Here is an 8,961-nt window from a genome sequence, read left to right as displayed (position 1 = left end):
TTGTAACTTTCTGCACACTTGTGATTAAATATTTTTACTATCTACTGCGATGTTGGATCGTTCATAAAGAAACCTTGAATAAGAAGGGTACTAGACGTTTTACTGATTGAAATAAATTTTCCTTGGGACTTCAACAGCGCTTGCCTCCAGGAATCGTATCTGACTTTTGCATATTATTAAGTATTGGGGTATTGGGTGACACCTTGATTCTTGTTGAAGTGAGCAGCTGTTTTTTGCGCAGTGAAGTATCTCAATTTTTTATTGTTGTTTAACGCCGGCAGTATTACATACTGATTCCCTTAAATACATATGATTGAAATATAATTCTGCATGTACTATGTCCAAAATCACAAAGACAAAACACGGTATACGGTAGATTTTGTGGCTATACATTGCGCATCACACAAAGAGAATTCTGAGTGAAAAAATTAATTTCAGAATCTTTATGACATTTCATTAAAAAAAGAGGGGACTGATGATGGCAGCTTACAATACCAGTATCCCACTTAGGGGGTCTATTCATTATGTTAATTATCGGGGTCTGGGAGGAAAAATATAACTTACTATTAGGTATAAAAAATTTAAGGAAAAGAACATATTTCTATAATCAAAGCCACAAATATGTGGTAACAGTAAACAGAGTTCTGTTAAAAAAAAAAATCTAATATAGTGACACAAACATTGTTTATAATAATAAACTGTCATTTCACTGGATGAAAAGATTTTATTCTCAATTCTCAGAATTAGTGATAGAAAAAATATAGGCCCTCATTCAGAGCCGCACGTTAACAACAGTACGCTCGTTGCGTTCCGATGTTGACTAACCGCGCATGCGTCGGTGTTACACTGCGCATGTGCATACGGCAGATTGCGAGTTTTTTTTCTCTCGTTCCTAAAATAGCGTACAGGAAGTGACATGTCAAATGTGATTGACAGAACAGGGCGTTTTTGGGTGTTGACGGGGGTGGAGATGAAAAAACGCAGGCGTGGCGAGGCGTTTTTGGGGCGTACATACATTAGCAGATGCGAACGTCAAATGTGTTCGGACCGTCTCATACGTCACTGGAACATCCGCTTTCCCTTCAAAATGCTCGCACAGCTTAGGGTCAGGATTACCCGACCACATTGGCGATGGCCTTCTCCTCCGTCCCGGGACTCAACGATGGTGCTGCGATTAATCGCGGCTGGTCAGTAAAGTAATTAGTGTTGGATTGAAAACCGGCTTGGTATGTGTTTGGAAAGCAGTTTATTGGGATAGCACAAAAGCGTACGCAGGTGGAAATCAGAGCTGCTAATGTCATGATTACACAATCAATTAGCGTACATTTTTGGTGTTTTATTTTGGCCACAATTTGTTGGTTATGGCCTATTGTAACAATAATGTCATCATGTTTTAATTAGCTCCCCTTTTTTTTGGTTTACTGTGGAATTTGCATCGCTATGTGATTTTTTAAACGTTCCTTAAAGAGGCCTTTTTTTTTTTTTAAGAGGGTCAGTTTTTGCCTTTAGGGCCAGGATTAAATGTAACCCATTTGTACAATAATGTCACAATACAATGTCAGTTTTTTGTTTTAAATTTATTGTTTAAACACAAACAAATTGGCCTAATATTTTGTTGCCTTTTTTTTGTGGCAAAGATATTTGTTAAAAAAAAAAAAAAAGCCATAACTGGTAACATAAACGTAAATACCAAAATTAAAAACATTTCACAAGAAAGGAGAGGGAAGTTTTGACCAGAAAGGAATATGAGCCAAGCACAGAAGGAGTGTGGGAAAAGTCGCCATTGCTGTCACCGTTTTCTCGCCCGTTTGGCTGGGTGAGGGTGGGTGCCAGACCGGGTCCGGAATGCCATCGGGCTGGCCTGTCCAGAGGCAGATGTTGTGGCCTCTGGACTAGGCACAGGGCTAGGCACATTTGGAGGATTGGCTGATGTTGTGCCAGAGGTGGAAGATCCGGATGTTCCGGCAGGAAGGGAGGTCGGCTCCACCATGTGCTGGCGAACGAGCTGCTCCAGGGCATCAGCGATGCGGATGTTGGCCCTGGTATTTTCCGCCAGGGCCTGAGCAATGGTCACGTTGGCCGCAGCATTTTGCTCCAGGGCCTCAGCCACCCGCATCAGACTGGCGTCCATCCTCTGCAGAATCTCCGTATGGAAATCCGATTTAAAATTGAGTTCTGTGAGGAGGCCCACTGCCTGCGAGGGGGCACACCCTGGACTGGCTTCTGCAGGGTCCTCAGCCGGATGTACTGGTTCCTCCCCTGCAGAGCCAGCAGAAATTCTGCGGCCAAGGCTCCCCTCTGGAGCAGACTCATCCGCCTCTGTCTCTGTTAGGAAAAATGCGAAAAGACTCACATTAGAATCTACATATTGGCACAATAGCATTTCAGAGTTGGTGACATCACAAGACTTACCTTGGCCAACATGAGGAGCCGCAAAGTCTGGCATGTCCGTATCCATGTTGGACACGCCAAACACCTCCACAGCCTGCACACACCCCTGTGCCAGCTCTTCTAAGTCTGTCAACTCCAATGACACAGGGGTGGGACCCCCACCTGTCCCCCTTGCATGCCTAGCCCTGTCGGCAAGTTTTTGCTTGAGACGATATTTGAAGTCTGCCCATCTGTGGAATGAAATTGGAACCATTATCCTTTTTTATACAATGGGGTTTGTTTATAGGATGGGAAAGTGTTTACTTACCGCCGTTTGACATCCCGGGCTAGACGGACATAATCACCCACCCTATTGACAGCAACGGCGACCTCCTCCCACATTCTCCACTTCTGGCTTTGGCTCATATTCCTGTCTGCCTGTGGCAGGATGTCAACTCACTTCTGGATCAAAACCTCCATCTCCTTGCTTGTGAAATGTGGCTGCCTTTTTTTTTTGGCAGCTTTGGCGGGTTGACTGGGGCCAGCAGTCTCTTCCATGTCATCCTCCTCACCTATTTGGGTAAATATGCAGATTTAGCCACTTCACAACTTGCACAATATTATGTTTTAAAAGAATCATTGAGACAAAATGCATGAAGGCCTTACCGCCGGAATTTTGGCCATTGTTTCCCTGGTCTGAAGCCATGTCTCTGCTTCCAGAATGAAATCAACCAGAAATTAAATGTGATTTCGTGACGTATTTATACATGCGTCCTTAGTTTGCGGCCGCATCATTGATTGTGCGTCCCTATGATTCATCCTTAATTTGTGCGGGAAAATAAACACTATTTATGGCTTGGTGTGTGTGGAGTCGAGGTTGCGTTGTTGGATTGTTGGCGGTTAAGTTGGTTGGATTTGGTTGTTTGCGGTTGGAGGATTTGGCGGTGTTTGTTTTTTTTTTGGTTTGCTACAGTTGTTTTGGTTTTCCGTTCGCATTTTTTTGGTTTATTTTTTGCCATCGTTTCCTGATTTGGTAAGTTTTGTGCAGTCTAATTTGTGGCCAATTGGTGTCTACTTCTGGTTTTTTGTTTGATATTTTTTTTTTTACACTAATTTCATCTATTTTAGTTTGTTTTGGCTTTCGGACCCAAAGACCTTTTTGAGGGAAATCTTATATATTCGATTTTGGTAAGTCCATTATTTTTCTTGCATTTGTGAACTAATTAACGCATTTTTGACTGTTGGTGTAGTGACTTGCATTTGCGAACTAATTAACGCATTTTTGACTGTTGGTGTAGTGACTTGCATTTGCGAACTAATTAACGCATTTTTGACTGTTGGTGTAGTGACTTGCATTTGCGAAATAATTAACGCATTTTTCGAGGCTTATTCATCATGTAAACCAGTTTTGCTTTTCCCTTTTCCATTTTTGGGGTCCATTTGACCCCTATTTGACGTACGGTGTGCAATGTCGTTTTCATCGATGGCCAAATGTGTGTTTCGCCTATTTTATGTGTTGGCTTGCACCAATTTGACAAAAATAAAATCACCCTCTAAATTTTTGATGTCTCATTTTTGGCTTTTTTACAGTTTATACGTATCATGACAATACCCCGGCATGTAAGCAGCTATGGATGGTATCATAAAGCTAAGTTGTTTTATGTTACTTTTGGGGTGGCTCAAAAGCCTTACATTGTAAACTTTGAATTTCAGGTAGATCTGGGGCGAATTGTTCTGGCCCTGCTCCCGGAAGACGACCAACCTCAAACTCGTCCCAGGCGTAGGCATCGTAGGCATGCAAGGCCCCAGATATTTCGAACACGTGTCACCCTTTTTGGAATGCCCGATGATGAGGTTTTAAGACGCTACCGTCTACCTCCCAAAATCATCATAGACACTCTCTCATTAATAGAAAGTGATCTTGAGCGGCAAATTGACAGTCCAACAGCAATACCACCACTGACGCAATTTATGGCGGTGTTACATTTCTGTGCCTCAGGATCGTTTCAAACAACGGTGGGAATAGTGGCGGGCATCTCCCAATCCTCCTTTCCCGGATCCTGAGGGCAGTGATGGAGGCACTTTTCAAGCACCTCCATCATTTTATTAAAATGCCTTTGGATATGGGTGCCCTTAGTGTGGCCAAGGCCAATTTTTACCAAATAGCTGGCTTCCCACACATCATAGGGGTTGTGGATGGTACTCACATACCACTTCAGCCTCCAGCACGGCTGGAGGCAATATTTAGAAACCGTAAACACTATCACTCCCTGAATGTAATGGTGGTATGTGATGCCTCCCTCCAGATCCTGTCCCTGAATGCTAAATTACCAGGAAGTGCTCATGACTCCTTCGTCATCCGGCAATCAGGGATATGGCAGAAATTAACCAACCTACAAGCTGGTGATGCGTGGCTTCTGGGTAAGTGGAGACCTTTAGTACATAACAATGTTAAGCTTGATACACAGTGTTCCTGATGTTGTCTATTTTTTTTCACAGGAGACAGTGGATACCCTTGCATGTCCTGGCTGCTCACTCCTTATTTGGCTCCCACACCAGGGCCACAAAGTGCGTATAATTCCGCACTTACAGCCACCAGGCAAGTGGTGGAGCGCTGTATCGGCCTTTTAAAAGGCCGATTCAGATGCCTCCACCGCTCTGGTGGCGAGCTCATGTATGTGCCGGATATGGTGTCTAAAATTGTGGTCCTGTGTGGGATATTTCACAACATTGCCATAAGGAGTGGTGTCCCAATGCAGCCAGAGGATGCCTTACCTGAGGATGGCCCCCCCGAGGTTGGTCAGAGGTCAGTATGTGGGGGGGCCATACGCGATGATGTGGTGGCCAGATTTTTTAGGCAAGTTGTAACAAAACTACAGTGTTTATACCTAATGTGTTTGTGTTTGTTTGCGAACATCTAATTTTGTGTTTTTTTTCTCACCATCTTCTGTTTGTTCACATAATCTTTGGCACTCCAACGCTCACTACTTCCTGCTACCCTTACCAAACCTGGATCTGGTCCTTTTGGGCATATATTCTGGAACCCATATCGCAACGCCATGTTTGTGGAATCATGTTGGCATGGTCCTTCGTCAACCAGTTCTTGATTTTTTGTTTTTATTTAATTATTTCTTGGTATGTGTTGTATTTGAATTTATCACTGTGTTATTTTTTTGGGAGTGACCACTTTGTTTTCTCTGTTATGTTGTGAATAAATGTTTGGAGAGTGAAATGGTCTTCCTTTTTTGGGACGTTAACAGCAAGTGTAACCAGGTTAACACAAGTTACATTTGACTAAGGGGTAATCCAGTACTGACGCCAGTTGAGCTAAACTGAAATATGTTTTCAGCTTCCCAACCCACACCAAAAGGAAGCCTGGCCCAACCTTGGGATTTGTAAGATTGGCCTAAGCAGCTTGCGCACCAACTAGGAACCTGTAAAATGTAGAAATATGTAATTGACACTACACCCAAAAAGGGAAATGACATTGTTACTGTTATGTGTTTCTTGTGTCTGTTTGACATACAAAGACAAAACACAATCTAACTTTTAAAAAAGGGAAATCCTTGCAGGAACAGTCTACTTATGTCATGCTAAACTATCTTGGTTTTGGATTTAAAAAATGAGCCAGAACGTATATTTGTCTGAAAAAATTTATTTTGAAAAGTTAACAAAAATAAAAAAACTACTGGCGAAGGAGGCCAGACAGCCGGTCGAGGGCCACAAGAATGCCAATTACATGTTGGCGCATCTGGCCAACACAATCCGCCACCTCTTGCCGACGCCTCTGTTCCTCTGTGGGTGAGAAAAGTGTGTGGGTTAATACAACAATAGGGAATCCACATTAAAAAAACAAAAACACAACGAAATCACTCCTAAACCTAAAAAAAAAAAAAAAAAGGGGGTGCTGCCAAAAATACAAGGCCTATGTACAAATTCCCACAGGTGTGATATGTGTATGTTGAAATCACCAGGAAGAGGTAAAGGCAAACTGCAAAATCACCAAAAGTCAAGCCACAAAAACACGAAGAAAGGCACGACACATGATTACATACAAACAGTTTGTGCTTTAAAAAAAAACAAAATAAAAACATACCGGGAGCCAAAACGGGAGCTCCGGAAATGCCTCCATGATCCTCCTCGGAGGATCCGTCATTCCCCAAAGAATGGGGAGGAGTTATGATGGACTCCGGGGAGGGGGTAATTGGAAGAGGGGTGGGTGGAGGAGAGGGGGAAGTGGGACGGAGGGGAAGGAGGCCCGACATTTCCGGGAGAGGGTCTGGGAAGGATGGGGAGGAGTGGGGAATAGGGGAAAGATTTGGGGTGGAGTGTTGGCTGGGGGTTGGGGATAGTGGCCGGGAACGCCGTCTGGACGGACGGTGACGGCGGAGTCTTGGCTGTCCCCCTAAAATATGTCAAAGAAATTGCGGTTAGTTTATGGACAAATCCGGGGACCAAAACTAAAAAAAAAAAACAACCCAAAAAATAAGCCAAATAGGAGTAGAATGAATAAATCAGAAATAGAGGGAAAACATGCACACGCAGATATGAGTACAAATAATAAATAGGACAGACAGGAAAACATGCACACGCAGATATGAGTACAAATAATAAATAGGACAGACAGGAAAACATGCACACGCAAATATGAGTACAAATAATAAATAGGACAGACAGGAAAACATGCACACGCAGATATGAGTACAAATAATAAATAGGACAGACAGGAAAACATGCACACGCAGATATGAGTACAAATAATAAATAGGACAGACAGGAAAACATGCACACGCAGATATGAGTACAAATAATAAATAGGACAGACAGGAAAACATGCACACGCAGATATGAGTACAAATAATAAATAGGACAGACAGGAAAACATGCACACGCAGATATGAGTACAAATAATAAATAGGACAGACAGGAAAACATGCACACGCAGATATGAGTACAAATAATAAATAGGACAGACAGGAAAACATGCACACGCAGATATGAGTACAAATAATAAATAGGACAGACAGGAAAACATGCACACGCAGTTTGCCCCACAAACACAAACATTAAAACCACAATACATAACACTTACTTTCCGCGATCTGCATGCGAAAGCATGCCAGCAAGCGGGGCGTTCGCCGTTGCAGGTCGGACCACCTGCGCTCCAGCTGCCCGATGTTGCGGCGTGAGCCGAAGGACCGCAGGCGGGACCGTGCCTCCGCATACGCGGAGCGCTTCTGCCGGTTGGTGATGGGTTGAGGTTGGCTGGTGATCCGGCGATCCATGACCTCCGTAAGCACCAGCAGCTCGCGCCTGGTGAATGCGGAGGCTCTCATGATGGCAATGGTGTTTTTCTTAAAAATCATTTTTGATAAAGTGTGTAAAAATTTTCTGATTGGCTAATGTATTTTGGAAATTAACAGGAGCAATTTTATTGGTTAGTGTATGAGTCATGTGTTCGACAGGGCCACAAATCTCTGGAGAGTTATGATAGGCTTGATGCAGTGACATGCGTAAGCAAATTTAAATAAAGAAATGAACCCAGGGAAATATGCGGGGATCCACAGCAATAGAACAATTGTTTAATTGTGGTTCACATGTTTTTTGAACAATAAAAGCGAATGTTTCATCCGTACGTATTCTGCGGGTAAACACAAACACGGACAAGAGTAAAGTTTCTTGCATTGTGTTGAAAAAAAACAAACAATTAAGCTAATTGAGACATTGATTGGCATGATACGATTGATGGAGGTAGGCAGAATAAAGGAGCAGGTAATCGACATCTGACAAGGCCACTTCCTGTTTATACTTGTGCGTGCGTTCCTTTCAAGCCATTTCGGGGATGTACGCTCGCTATTTCGTATGCTCGTTAGTTAGAGGAGGGGTCGTCAGAGTTTAGGGAGGAATTTTAGATGCGAACGAAAATACGAGCGAGCCATTGAATTTAAATATTTTTGTACGTACGCCTAACGTACGTGCGCCCGCTTGCGAGTGGGTCTGAATGAGGGCCATACAATGCCTGGAGAGATTTATCATGATATTGGAAAGATTATTAATATACAAAATCTGCTGATCTAAAATCACAATGCGCAATAAGTTGCTACTAATTAGCTAGGTGTAACAAATGATACAATTCAGGAGGTCTAGTGATGCATACAATTACACACTGGAATTATTGTACACAGAATAAATAATAATCAGAAAGCATTACATATAGTGGCAGAAATTTAGCAGAACGTTCTTAATTGCAATACAGTAGGCAATATTGTAGTCCAATTATAAAATATGATACTTATATAATTAGGAACCCGCAATGTGCTATGTGAGAATGCAGGCTAACGAGTGTCTCACTGTCACTGTGGGTTACTTCAAAACAATTATTTTAGCTATATATAGAGCAAGTAATCAGAAGAAGCATTATAAGAATGACACAATGTCACAGTATATTTTTTAACATTCTTGGGCACATATTCAAATGACACTTTAGAATCCATTTGTCCCCACTGGTCATGTTGTAGATTGCAGAAGAGACGGAAAAAATATATAAGCAATGTACATTTAGTGACCACAGTTCTACAGGTTATACAGAAT

This window comes from Taudactylus pleione, unplaced genomic scaffold (genome assembly GCF_031769625.1).
Source record: "Taudactylus pleione unplaced genomic scaffold, aTauple2 ptg000010l, whole genome shotgun sequence".
NCBI lineage: Eukaryota > Metazoa > Chordata > Amphibia > Anura > Myobatrachidae > Taudactylus > Taudactylus pleione.
This window is presented reverse-complemented; position numbering follows the sequence as displayed.